Source organism: Panthera tigris, chromosome B1 (assembly GCF_018350195.1).
Source record: "Panthera tigris isolate Pti1 chromosome B1, P.tigris_Pti1_mat1.1, whole genome shotgun sequence".
NCBI classification, from domain to species: Eukaryota; Metazoa; Chordata; class Mammalia; order Carnivora; family Felidae; genus Panthera; species Panthera tigris.
The window spans coordinates 183,496,244-183,511,400 of NC_056663.1; the positions used below are offsets into that span (position 1 = coordinate 183,496,244).

A 15,157-nucleotide genomic window follows, 5' to 3' on the forward strand; every position below is an offset into this window, starting at 1 on the left:
GTACTGGATCGATCACTGAGAACTGGCCTGGTTCATATTTCATGTCCCTTCCTGTAGCCAGGCTGCTCAGCCAGGCAGAACTTGCTGAGAGGTCATGGAGTAGGAAGGGTGTTATTGTATGCAGCTCTGATGGCTGGACACAGCTTACCCCCACATACGCCTCCAACTCCCTGCCTAATGTGTTTTTAATTGACTGTCACTCTCAAGCACCCTTGTCCCTTTCCTTCTCTGACCTTGGCTTCCTGCAGCAGGACATGTTGTCATGGGACCCACACCAGGCCTCCTGTCTGCACCTGGAGTGCCCGCATGCCTCAGGTGAGTGCTGGTTTGAGAAGCCCACCTACTGCTTCCCTCCACGTGGCATGAAAAAGAGATTGTATCTGGAGTGGCTCACAGCTCTGGACAGGAAGAACAGAGTTGTTTGGGCAAGACCACAGGCGAGGTTGGTCAGGCAAACCCAGGGGACTGTCGGGTGGTTCCCAAAGTGATCGTATATAAGGGTCCCACATTGACTCCAAAATAAAAGAAAGCAATAGAAAGCTTAACCTATTAGACAGGCCCCAACCGGGAACACCGACCACACTAAACACTGGCGAAGGTGAGGAGCAACAGGAACTCTTGTTCATTGCCGATGGGAACGCAAAACGGGACCGCCATGTTGGAAGACATTTTGGTGGTTTCTCACAAAACTGAACGTACTCTTAACATACGCTCCAGCAATTGCACTCCTTGGTATTTACCAAATGAGTTGAGAACTTCGGTCTACACAAAAAAACGTGCACGTGGATGTTTACGGCAGCTTTATTAGTAATTACCAAAATATGGACGCAAGATGCCCTTCAGTAGGTGGATAGATAAATAATAAGCTGTAGTACTTCCAGACAGTGGAATATTATTCAGAGTGAAAAAGAAATGCACTGTCAAGCCATGAGAAAACATGGAAGAAAATTAAATGCATATTACTGAGCGAAAGAAACCAATCTGAAAAGGTCACATACTATATGATTGCAGCCATATGACAGTCTGGAAAAGACAAAGGTATGGAGACCGTAAAAAGTTCAGTGGTTGCCAGAGTGTGTGACGGGAAAGGACAGAGATGAATAGTGGATCATGGAAGATTTTTAGGGCAGCGAAAATACTCTTTATGATACCATAATGATGGATACGTGTCTTTATACATTTGTCCCAACCCACAGACCATACGGCACCGTGAGTAAGCCATAATGTAAACTATGGTCTTAGAGTGATAATGACATGTCAATACAGGTTCTTCAAATGTAGCAAATATACCACTCTGATGTTGTTGATGATGGGAAAGTCTACTCAGTGTGGGGGCAAGGGGTAAATGGGAAATCTCTGTATCTTTGCTTGAATTTTACTGTGAACCTCAAACTGCTCTAAAAATAAAAGTCTTAGTGAAAAAAAAAATAAAGTTAATAGGGGATTAGTAACAATTTTAAATAAATAATGTTCACATTTGAAGAAGAGTCACAAGTGTAAGAAAATAGTGCTCATTAGGACTTTAGGAAATATTTATAGTATTTCTGGGAGGCCTTATAATAATCTCATCACCAAAAGGGTGTCTGGGACCCACAGGTCTGCAATCACCCAGAGCAGGCACACCTGGTGAGTATTACTTGCTAATAACCCTGAGCAATCAGAGACCACCAGGGCTCAGTCCACTGGTCTCATTCTGTCATCTTGGAGCTGACTCCAAGGTCTGATATTTGAGGACTGGACTTTTTTACTCCTCCCAGGCACCGAGACTTCGGTCCCCCTTCTTTTTTTATTCCAACTATTCGACAAACCAGCTCACGTTTCTTGTCCTCCAGGAAGTGGAAGAGAATGAACACTTCTTGGCTACTGACCATTTACTTGGTACTTTCTGTCCATTATATCTGTAAGCAGGGATCCTCGCAGGACCTGATCTATCCATCGAGAGCAGACGAAGGGTACCCCACCTCTCAAGAAACTGTTTGCACGCTCAGATTTGCATGGAGGCCAGAATGTCTCCTGGGAGTGTATCTTGTTGCTGTTCATGGCTGAGGCTCAGACAAGCCTGACAGACTTGAGGGCCACGGATTGGCAAAGTCTTACAGAGGGCAGGGAGGAAATTGACCCTAGGGACTCAGACTCAGCAACGGGCCCCAAGGGCTGTGCGGGAGAACTGAACTGGGTTTACTGTGGTACCTGTCAGAGGGTGTCTCCTGAACCCTGCCATTCTGGAAGCATTTCCACATTTGAAAGAGCTGTTTCACTAAATTCTGACCAGGCTGTGGAGTTCACCAACTGATTATAAACGAGGGAGAGCATATCTTCTAGCCGCATTTCCCTCTTCCAAGCAATTACCCCAAGTCATGAATCTAGCCCAGGGTACCACTGACATAGATATTTGTTGAGCGAGGGAGTCAGGCTGCCCGGCATCACGATGTTCAAGCCCTCTGCTGTTTGTGAGTGGATCTCTGTTGCAGCCCCACCAAATGGCCAGCTGATCAGACGTATGGGGACCGGGGGCTGGTGGGTGGAGGGGAACACCCAACACTGGGAGACATCAGGACTATTTATAGCCTATTTTCCAAGAGGGGAATTTCTTCATGAGCAGAGGAGCTTTTGTAAATCAAGTATCAATATTAATGTCAGCTCAGCGGGATTCTCAGGGTGTTGAAATCTGAGACATTTGGTTTATATGGCACTCAATTCTCACAATACCTCTGAAAGTAAATACATATTTTCCCCACTTTACAGATGAACAAACTACTGTTGCAGTCACACTGAGTCACAAGCCACTGTAAAATCTCAGTGGCACATAGCCAGAAGCATTTATTTCTCGCTCAGGCACCTGTAGGTTGGCTGTGGTTCAGCTGATCTAGGCTGGACTCAGCTGGACCTGTTTGCAGGCTCTGGGGCACGTCCGGGCATGCTCAATTTGTCAATCTCATGGCAAAAGGCTCAAAAATCCAACTGTGCCAGCATATTTAAGGCTTTCATTCATATCATTTCTCCTAACTTCCCATTGGCTAAAGCAAGTCACATGGGTAAGCCATGTGGGCAGAGAAGCCAATGCTTCCTGTGGAGGAGGGTGGGGCATTACTTTGAACTTCTACTTGTCTGCTGCCAAAGCTAGAGAAGCTTTCTTGCAGCCTTTGTTAACCGCTCCCTCCTATGAATTCGTAGGTTTGTTGTCTTTACCACTCAACAAAGCAATTAATTGCATACTTTTGTCCTATCGTTCGGGTATTTGTTCTTTGACATTTGCCTTTGTCTCCCCAGGGGGATTGTTGAGGGGACCCAGGGACGCTTCTGGGTCGCCCCAGCCCTGCACAATGCTGATATATAGAAGGACCACGGTAAGTAATTACAGAAGGACTGGTCAGGTACATCATTGTACCAAGAAGCCTGCAGTGAGTACCCCTTTGAGTATTCTGGCAGATTACATGAAAACAAGCCCAAAAGAGCCTGGTGTGTAACTGCAGCCCCCCAGTGCTGGGAGAATTTGACAACCCTTTGCTATTTCCGGGGATCTGCGATCAGCAGGTACCGCTGGATTAATCAGCACTGTGTCCTCCTTGCAGACTTAATTAGCAGCTCTTGTCGAAACCCAGCTTCTTGTTAAAACCAGACTTTAAAAAAGAAACTGTTCCAAGCTTATATCCTTACTTTCAGTTACGTGTCATCCAGATATGAGACTAAAATCTCGCTTTTTTAAAACTGAGTTATAATTGACATGTAACGTTGTGAAGTTTAAAGTATACAACGTGTTGATTTGATACACTTCTATGTTGCTATGTGATAGCTACCACGGTGTTAGCTAACACTTCCATCATATCACATAATTATCATTTCTTTTCTGTGGTGAGAACAAGTAAGATCTAGTCTCTTAGTCACTTCCAAGTATGTAATACAGTATTACTGAAAATTAACAATACAATATAATTTAAAATTAAAAACAGACCTACCGTATGATCCAGCAATCTCACTTCTGGGTATATATCCAAAGGAAGTGGAAATAGGATATAGAAAAGATGTCTGAACTCCCATGTTTATTGCAGCATTATTCACAATAGCCAAGATATAGAAACAATGTAAGTGTCCCTCAATGGGATGGATGAAGACATTATGTGTGTGTGTGTGTGTGTGTGTGTGTGTATACATTCATAATGGAATATTATTCAGCCATGAGAAAGAAGGACATACAGCCATTTGCATCAGTATGGATAGACCTTGCAGGCATTATGCTGAGTGAGATACATCAGATAGACAAAAACAAAGAGTGTATGATATCACTTATATGTAGAATCTAAAAAGCCTGAACTCCGGGGCCCCTGGGTGGCTCAGTTGGTTAAGTATCCAACTCTTGGTTTCAACTCAGGTCATGATCTTACAGTTCGTGAGTTTGAGCCCCACATTGGGCTCTGCGCTGAGAGTGCAGAGCCTGCTTGGGATTCGCTCTCTCTGCCCCCCTCCACGCCCCCTCAAAATAAATAAATAAACTTAAAAAAAAAAAAAAAAGACTGAACTCCTAGAAACAAAGAGTAGAAGAGTGATTACCAGGTACTTGCAGGTGGAGGAATTTGGGACGTGGGTCAAAGGACACAAATCTGCAGTTCAAAAACGTATATGTTCTGGGAATCTAATGCACACAATCTCATTTTCTTTTTTTTAACATTTTTTTTTTTAATTTTAGAAAGAGAGAGAGAGAGAGAGAGAGAGCACAATTGGGGGAGGGGGCAGAGGGAGAGAGAGGATCTTAAGCAGGCTCCATGATCATCGTGGATCCCATAACCGTGAGATCATGACCTGTGTGGAAATCAGGAGTTGGATGTTTAACCGACCGAGCCACCCAGGCACCCCTACAAAATTTCATTTTCAAAAGAGAGCCAGTTATTCAAGAATGCCCTTGCCCTAGTCAAATGGAGATGGTGATAATGTGAGTTAACACTTAACTAAGCACTTACTATGTACAAGGATCACGTATTTATCCCCTTGTTCAATCTTCATCTTACTTAATCTAATAGCTATCGTAATTATCCCTTATAACTATTATAATTATATAATTATTATAATTATCCCCCATTTTGCAGCTGGGTGAAACGAAGTTTAAAGAGATAATGGGACTTGCCCAGGGTCCCGGTGCTTACAAACAGTAGTGCTGGGAAATAAAACACTGACCAGAAAAAAAATCTGTGTTCTTTCATACTCACCACTAAATCCCTACTACATTCTTGTTTATGTTCATGAATTATTTCAAACATTATAAAAGTATAGGAAATAACACTAGTATACCTACCAACAAGTTTTGTAAAATGTTACCTTTTTCTTGTTTCTTTCAGTGATTTTTTTAAGTTTATTTATTTTGAAAGAGAGAGAGAGCAGGGCTCCTGGGTGGCTCCGTCGGTTAAGCGTCCAACTTCGGCTCAGGTCATGATCTCACAGTTCGTGGGTTCGAGCCCTGCGTCGGGCTCTGTGCTGACAGCTCAGAGTCTGGAGCCTGCTTCGAATTCTGTGTCTCCCTCTCTCTCTCTGCCCCTCACCTGCTCATTCTCTGTCTCTGTCTCTCAAAAATAAATAAACATTAAAAAATATTTTTTAAATAAAAAGAGAGAGAGAGAAAGAGAGAGGGAAAGAGCACGTGAATAAGGGAGGAGTAGAGAGAAAGGGAGAGAGACAGAATCCCAAGCAGGCTCTGCACTGTCAGCACAGAGCCCAATGCAGGGCTAGAACCCACGAACTGTGAGATCATGACCGGAGCCTAAATTAAGAGCCAAAATATGACCTACAAGCATCCCTCCTCTATACTCAGGGGTAACCATTACTTGAATTTAGTATTTTCAATTCCAGTGTATTTTTAATGTTTACTATATATATAAATAAACACAAACATTATATAGAATTACTGTGAATTTTTAAAATTTTATTTACATGATATCTTTCCAAAATTTGCTTTTCATCCCACCTGATGTGTTTGAGCTTTATCCATGTTGATACACATAGGAATATTGCAATATATTTTATTGTGTAATTATACCATTAGTTATTCATTTCCCTGTTAATTTTTGTTAGTGCAAACAGTACATCAATGGATATTTCCTGTCCGTATTTCTTCATGCACATTTGCCAGAACTTTTCTGTGAAAAGTACCAAAAAGTGCGACTACTGTGTTGAAGGTGTGCGTATTTTCTGTGTTGATTGCTGTGCGGTTCTCCAGTGTGGTGATACCCACTTAAACTGCCACCAGCGGGAGATGAGAGTTCCCCATATCTTAAATTCTCACCCACACTTGGGATTGTTAGAATTTTCCAACCTACTAGCGGTAAAATGGTAGCTCATTTTAATGTATAGTTTTCTGATTGTTAGAAGCGAATGTTAATATTCAATTGAGCAGGCCTGTTTCTTCTTCTGTTTTGGTGTCCATTTTCATATTGAATTGGTTGTCTTTTTCTTATTGACTTGGAACTCTGGATCCCAATCTTTAGGCAGTTACATGTGTTGAAAATATATTCATTCCTCCAGTATATGACTTATCATTTCGCCTTTTTAATGATGCCTTTAATTGTATAGAAATTTTAAATTTTGGAGTGCCTGGGAGACTCAGTCGGTTGAGTGTCCAACTCTTGATTTCGGCTCAGGTCATGATCTCACAGTTCCTGGGATCGAGCCCTGTGTCAGGCCCCGTGCTGACAGCAAGGAGCCTGCTTGGGATTCTCTCTCTCCCTCTCTCTCTCTGCCCCTCCCCTGCTCTCTCTCTCTCTCTCAAAATAAATAAATCAACTTAAAAAATATTTTTGAATCTCAATGTACTTAATTTGGTAAATTTTAAATATATTAATCTTTTTTTAGGATAGTAATAATAATTATTTCATTATTTTTTTCTTCAAATTTTTATTTAAATTCTAGTTAGTTAACATATAAGTGTGGGACGCCTGGGTGGTTCAGTCGGTTGAGCATCCGACTTCGGCTCAGGTCAGGATCTCACGGTCCGTGGGTTGGAGCCCAGCGTTGGTCTCTGTGCTGACAGCTCAGAGCCTGGAGCCTGAATTCTGTGTCTCCCTCTCTCTCTGCCCCTCCCCTGCTCATGCTCTGTCTCTCTCTGTCTCAAAAATAAATAAACGTTAAAAAAATTTTTAAACAAAAAACTTAGAAGTGGAACAGTGGTTTCAGGAGTAGAATTTAGTGATCCATCACTTATATTTGATACCCCGTACTCATCCCAACAAGTGCCCTCCTCAATGCCCACCACCATTTAGCCCACCCCCCCGCCTCTCTCCTTCAACCCTCAATTTGTTCTCTATCATTAAGAGCCTCTTATAGTTTGCTTCCCTCTCCTTTTTTTCCCCTTTCCCATATGTTCATCTGTTTTGTTCCTCAGATTCCACATAAATATATTAATATTTTACCTGAAAGACGATACATACCTACAGCTTAAAATTCAAGAAGTACAAAGGGCCTATAGTGACAAGCCTCCTCTTGCTTTCTCAGTCACCCTGTTTCCCTTGGCATCCTTCCAAAATTATTTATGCACATAAAAGCAAAGTATAAACATTTTCACCTTTGAACCCCAATATCAACATACTGTATACACTGTTGTATGTGGTGGTTTTAAGGTTTTTTCACCCTTTATCTATACCTTGAAGATTATTCTGTATCAGCACTAAAGAGTTTACACTTTACAGCTCCAGTATTCCATAGAAAGAATGTACTATAATTAACATTTAACCAGTTCCTGATGAATATTTGGTAGTTTGCCAACTTTTGTGAATACAAACAATGTTGCACTGAGTAACCTTGTTCTTTTATCATTATTCACATGTGTGTATATATGTCTAGGGAACAAATCCTTAGATATGGAAATGCATGGTCGAAGGGTATATGCAACTGTATTTTTGACAGATATTGCCAAATTCCTTCTATAGGGTTGTAAAAATTTGCTCTCCACAGCCCTGTAAGAGGGTCTGTTTTCTAGACCACAGATGATATCATAAATCAGACTTCTGGATTTTTACCAACCTGATAGGTACAAAATAGGATCTCAGTGTAGTAATGAAAATGTTGCCATTTACGTTTCCATTGCTATTAGTGAGGTTGACATTTAAAAGCGTAGATTTTTTAAAGACCACTTGTATAAATTTTTCTGTGATCTATTTGTTCATATCAAATTATTGGTACTGCATTGATTTGCAAGAAGGCTTATATTTCTTAGTGAAATTAGCTCTTTGTGATGTAAGCTATAAATTTTTTTTCCAGAAGGTTCCTTAATTTTTTGACTATAGTCATGGTTTTTGTCAGTTTGTTTGCTTTTAAGTAATCTATACACCCAACATGGAGCTTGGGCTTGAATTTAAAACCCAGAGATCAAGAGATCATGAGTCACACACTCTGCTGACTGAGCCACCCGGTGTGTGTATATATACACACGTATCACTTATTGAATAATCCTTTCTGTCCCAATAGATTAGTAATGGCACTCTTGAAGATAATAAAATTTCCATGTATATGAGGATCTATGTGAGCTCTTTCTAGTCTGCTTGTCTATTCCAGTGCTTCATAACCTTTTCACAACATGAATACATAAAAAAAGGTCATCTTTGATTTGCACATTGGTGGTCCCTCCCAGGGCTTCAGCGGCTCCAGGCCACCCCAGGCCTCCCCAGACCACCCCAAGAGTTGAGAGGATCAATATCCCAGGACATTTTTAACACCATGGAAGAGAGTCAAGTCTATTTATCTCATAGTCAAGCTGCTTTATGTCTATAATTACAGTTGACTCTTAAACAACACAGGTTTGAATGGTGCAAGTCCACTTATACATGGATTTTTTTTGATACAGTAGAGTATTGTAAATGTATTTTCTCTTCATTATGATTTTCTTAATAACATTTTCTTTTCTGTAGATTTTTTTCTTCAAAATTGTCTTAAGTGACCCATTTCTGTCCCTTGCTTTTCTAAAAGAATTTTTAAAGGAGGTAATTTACAGATTGGAGATCTTGAAATTTTGGAGACTTGAAATGGAGACTCGAAATACAAATTTATGCCAGTCAGTCTCCCTCTCCATGAACATGGTATACATCATTTATTCGTTATCATCTTCCTTTCAATGAAGGTTTATAATTTTTATTCAAAAGTTTTAGCAAATCTTTTGTTAGATCTCTTCTTTGGTATATTATTGTTTTGTGGATATTGTGTGTAAATTGTGCCTTTTTTCTCTTGCTTAAAGTATGAGGAGAATATGATAATGATAACAATAATATTAATACTACTACTACTTATACAGTAGTATATACCTCCTATATAGACAAGCATTATTCTAAGGACTTTACATATTTTAACTTACTCGGTCTTCAGAAAAGTCCTATTAAGTACTTTTACTATTATTCCCATTTTATAAATGAAGGGACCGAGGCATTGACAAATTATTTAACTTGCCCAAAGTCATCCAGTTGGTGGATGGCAGTCTTGCTTTGGGGGATGAATTTTGAAAGATTTGAAGACACCACACATTTACTTAAAACAAAGCCTCTGAGAGAGGTCAGGAGGGAAGGAGACATTTAAAAAACAAATGCTCTGAGACAGAGATTGGGGCACATGTTTTCCATCTCCCAGTAATCCTGTAAAATGCAGACACCAAGACCCAGATAGATGAATAATTCACCCAAGATCATCTCATCTTTTAGGTTGGACACAGAGCATAATATAAGTGTGCATCTGCCCGCCTCCAGACCCCCTGTTGTATGGTTGCTGTTTTCACATACTAGGGAGCCAATAGTGTCATGAGCTTTCAGGAGTAGGAGGCTTCATAACCCCAAGTCAGTGCCAGCTCCCTAATGCCAAGTATGAATATAAACGAAGCATAAAGAAAGAAAATGCCTCATCTTTATGAGTGCTTTCAAAGTATCATCAGACCTTCACTACTTGAAGCAGTTAATAAAAGTGGGGAGGTTATCAATAGATCTCCTTCCTGGTTATCAGAGGGACCTCTACAGGGGGTCAAGATGCTCTGTCAGTCAATGAACAAACATATAATAAATGGGAATTCTGTGCAAGGCACTAGATCCTTCCTACACGCACTGAGATGGCTGGTACCTGCTCTTTAGCTACTTAGGGGACATACCAACCACAAGAGCCTGATTCCATAGCAGGTAGCGGTCCTCAGAAAAGGAATGTCACAGCCAGAATACCATCCGCTCTCAGCTATCTAGACTGATGAGTGAGATAAACTAAATATATTTTTAAAATCACAAGTCTCATCCTCTGGAAAGCAAATTCTATTAGAGTAATGAGATCTTATGTTTTTCTCCAAACAAAGCTCTGAGATTCTGGCTCTATTTTAATTTTTGTTTAAATATATACTTTTTGGACCAATTACAAAAGTAACATGTAAACTACAAAAAAAAATCTGGAGAATATGAGAAAGTACAAAAATCTCCATAATTTCCTTAGCTGAGGACTCCCATTGTTAATAGGGCTTATACTTCGAGGCTTTGGAGGTAGATAGATGACAGCTAGATTAGCAGTCAGTACTGCTTTGTAAACCTTTTTGACTTAATTCTTGTTTTCACTTAACAAGACATTATTTTTCTCTACCATATTTTTAATGGCTGAATTGTATTACATTACGTGGATATATTGTATTTGGCTTATCCAATGCTGCCATATGGGATATTTAGGTTATCTCTGATTTTTGGTTATTACAAAAATTCTGAGAAAAAAAGTCCTTGTAGTCAAATCTGTAGTTTCCATGCTAATTTCCTTGGGGTAAATTCACAGAAGTAGAATTGTTAGATCATTGAGAGTATACAGTTTAAAACTTGCTGTCTACATCTGTCTCTGTTCGGCATCTCAGGTTGGGGCTGGCATGACCACTCTGCTTAAGATGTTTGGATTTCCAGCAGAAGTCACAGCAACTCTAGCCTCCAGGGTTAAAGCTGCACTGGAGAGCTCAGCAGCTGGCTTCTCACTGCTGGCCTGCTGTACTGGGACCCTTGGTAACCACTCTTCCCCCTGTGGTTCTGGCCCTGAAGAATTAACATCAGAAGCACACATGGTATCCTCTGAACTCCAGAGGTTCAGAACCTAAAACTTGGTAGAATCTAGAACTTCTAGAACTTGGAGTGAGAACTGTCAGCTCAAGGTTAGAAACAGCTCTGAAAATCTCTTGGGGATCTGGTCAGGGTTAGAAGGAAGATAAAACTGCCTTTTGACCTTGATTTTAGATAAAGGAGTCAAGTGACTCTCCAACAAGCGCTGAAATTCTACAAAAGAGAGTTCTGCTATAGTTTACTAAAGGCCCATGTGATATTTCAGTTCTAGCGGCTAAAACATACGGAGGCAAACGAAGCTCCAGCTTATATTAATTGACTCATTTTTAACTTGTTTTTATTTTTCATTGCAATTGAATTAAACTTTGTTTCCACTCTTTAAAAGAGAGTGTGTGGACTTTGAAGCCGGATGATCTGGGCTAAAATCCTGGCTTTTACATTTCTTAGAGATCTGCCTTGAGCAAGAGACCTAATTTCTTTTTGCCTCAGTTTTCACATTTGTAAAATGGGCATCAGAATAGCTACTTCATAGGCTATCGCAAGGATTAAATGAGAAGGCAAAGGTTGTGTGCATGAGTGCACTAGCATACAGAAAATACTTAGGAAACATGAATCCTATTTCCTTCTAAATTCCACAGGAGATCTGGTGTGGCATATACATTATAAATGAGTCCTTCTTTAGTGGTTTTATTTACAATTTCACATTCATTGACTATCTCAAATCAGAAGGAGGTCTTATTTCAGTCAAGCATTCGCTTACAATAACCAAGAGGTAGAAACAGCCCAAATCTCCATTGGCGGAGGAAAGGGTAAGCAATTTGTGGTATGTACGTACAGTGGAGGGTTATTCAGTCATAAGAAGGTAGTGTTACATATCACAATGTGGATGAACCTTGAAAACATGATACTAAGTGAAAAAAGTCAGCAACAAAAAGTCACATATTCCCTGAAGTTGTGGGAATGTTCTGGAACTAGATCGAGGCAGGTACTAAATGCCACTGAATTGTTCATTTTAAAATGGTTAATTTTATGTGATAGGAATTTCACCTGAATGAATTATTTTTAAAAAATCACGAGAAGACCAAAGCCATTCTTTAATGGACAAAGGAACAATCCAGCAGGAATAAAGAGCACACTCTCTAGAGGATGTGGGCACCTCTTCTCGTTTGTAAGGTAAGGATGACAGTAGTCTCTAACTCAGAGGGACTGGTGGGTAAGTAGATGAGGTAGTCCATGCAAAGAACTTAGAACAGGGCCATGCACACAGTGAATGCTCCATGTATGTTGTCCATCACCATTATTATTAATTCTTGCCCAAGAACCCACTAGAAAGCTTCCTCAAAAAGTCCTAACACAAGCCACTTTCTCCTTCATTCCTATTAAGATGACAAAAAATAAACTATGGACTCCACAACTGAAGACACTCACAGGTCTTGGTGCCCGGCCCAGCTTCTTTCAAAATGCTGTTCATGAAATTCGCTGCAAGCTCAGCTTTGACGGTGATCATTCCACGCTCCCAAGTGCATACAGGTTGGTTGAAGTGAACACCAGTTTTGATGCTGTGATGCTCTGAACATTGAAATGGCCGTCAAGACCAAAGGTGTGGATGAGATCACCATTGTCAACATTTTGACCAGCTGCAGCAGTTAACAGAGATAGGATACTACCTTCACCTACCAGAGAAGGACCAAAAAGGAACTTGCATTTGCACTGAAGTCAGCCTTGTCTGGCCACCTGGAGACCATGATTTGGGGCCTATTGGAAACACCTGCTCAGTATGATGCTTCTGACTTGAAAGCCTTCATGTAGGGGCTGGGGACTGAGGAGGCCTCCTTTATTGAGATCATCTGCTCAAGGACCAACCAAGAGCTTCAAGAAATTAGCAAAGTCTACAAGGAAACGTACAAGACTGATCTGGAGAACGACATCATTTCTGACACATCTGGTGACTTCCGCAAGCTGATGGTTGCCCTCGCAAAAGGACGAAGAGCAGAGGATGGCCCTGTCATTGACTATGAACTGATTGACCAAGATGCCCAGGATCGCTATGATGCTGGAGTGAAGAGGAAAGGAACCGATGTGCCCGAGTGGATCAGTGTCATGACGGAGCAGAGTGTGTCCTCTCCAGAAAGTATTTGACAGGTACAGGAGCTACAGCCCTTATGACACGTTGGAGAGCCTCAAGAAGGAGGTCAAAGGAGAAACCTGGAAACTGCTTTTCTGAACCTGGTCCAGCGTATTCAGAACAAGCCCCTCTATTTTGCTGACCGACTGTACGACTCCATGAAGGGCAAGGGAACTCCCGAGAGATTCCTGACTGGAATCATGGTCTCTCGAAGTGAAGTGGACGGTGTTGAAAACCAGGTCCTGTTTCAAGAAGTATGGCAAGTCCCTGTACTACTGTGACCAGCAAGACACAAAGGGCAACTACCAGAAAGTGCTGCTGTCCCTGTGGGGTAGGGATGACTGAGCCCCAGGAGGGGTGCGACTTTGTTTCCAGCTGACAGTTCTAGAAAATAGCTTGTGACTAACAGTCCCCTTATGCCCATCCCTGAGAGGATGACGTTAGCATTGTCCCCTCCCATCCTTATTTCAGTTGCCAAACATTGCCTGCCTCTCGTGTCTACTCTCTCCTTTGAGCCAAAGAAATGAACATTCCAAGGAGTTGGAAGTGAAATCTATGATGTGAAACACTTTGCCTCTTATTCATACCCAGATGAATAAACTGAATATTTGCTTTATAAACAAAGAATAAATAAATAAGCTGTGACTCATTTGAAAAAAAAAAAAAGTGAGACAGAATTAACTTGAGTGTAACAAGTATCAGTGGAATCTCCCGTCAGGCGCTTTGCAAACACTAACACATTTATCCTTGCATCTTCTGGATACGTCAACATGGTCCCCACGTTGCAGCTGGGGAAACTGAGATTCAAAGAGGTTAAGTGACTTGACCAATACCTCATAGGTGATCAGTGGTAAATCCAGAATTCAAACCCAGTCTAGCATTTCCCCCAAGCTCATAAGCTCCTAGTCTACTGCGTAGCTTTCCTTCTGCAAAGTCACTCTCTGGGCCAAGCTCTGGAGAGGGACAAGGGTGAGAGGTAAAAGTTGTTGGTCAGTTGGTGGGGGGGAGGGAGAAGAAGAGCCTCAGGGCAGATAGAAAGTCCTTGGGGTGTGAAATCCCTGCTGACTATTATCCCCACCACCACTGACTTTCTAATTGGTCTCTGGCCACATTCTTGATTTCTTTCATGATACATTAATCCCAAGCACCAGTCTGGGACCAGCCTGATGTGGCCTCGCTGTGCTACATTAACCCGCTGATTTGAAAGGAGTTCTAAAATACTGGCCAGGAAAGATGCATGGGAAATCTGAGACCTCTCTCTGCTCTCTTCCTCCACCCCACTCCCGCTCCATACCCACTCCATCATCCAGTGCTGTAAGAGAAGCTTCTACTCATGCTGGAGGTGAGGGTTTCGTGTCAGAGGTGTCTGCCCCAATCACGCCCTGGTAGGATAATGCCTTATCCCTGCCCTCTGCCACCCTCCCAAACCCCAATATCCCACTCAGTGGATCCACGGTTGCCTGTGTAATCGGCGATCTATAGCTACTCAGGACATGGAGAATGCCCACAGCTAATCAGCACATATTTTAGTAGTTTAGGGCCAGGGCTAACCAAGAAGTCAAAGAGGGGGATTTCTCCCTTGCTGGAAGCTTGAGCTGGGGGTGGGAAAAGTATAGATCCACATTTTAATCCTGAAAGGCTGTGTGTTAGCCAGCCTGTGTCGACTCAGGGTTGATGACAGATCTCTGCACGCAGAGGACAGACTCCCACGGACTCTATCCAAGAGGCCGATGACTAATACCAGGCCCATTTATTCATTTATAGAGTTTGGGTATCTTAGGCAGTCGTAGATTACAGAAGGGAGGTGGAGAGAGGGTTGTAATAATAATACCAAACCCTTATTGAATTTCTACCACGCGCCGTGCAGTAAAGCAAAATGCTTCACTCAGTATCTCACGTAATCTCGGCTACAACCCCTTGAGGCAGATGTCTGAATGCGTTATCTCCGGAGGAGGAAATAAAGACTTAGTAAGAGTAAAGGATTTGCTTGGGACCCCGT

The 15,157-nt window shown here is 41.6% G+C and overlaps 1 pseudogene; it reads left to right on the top strand.

Moving 5' to 3' along the window:
* Positions 1 to 306: 306 nt before the first annotated feature.
* On the top strand, positions 307 to 13,503 carry LOC102959609 (annotated as a pseudogene).
* The last annotated feature ends 1,654 nt before the right edge of the window (positions 13,504 to 15,157 follow it).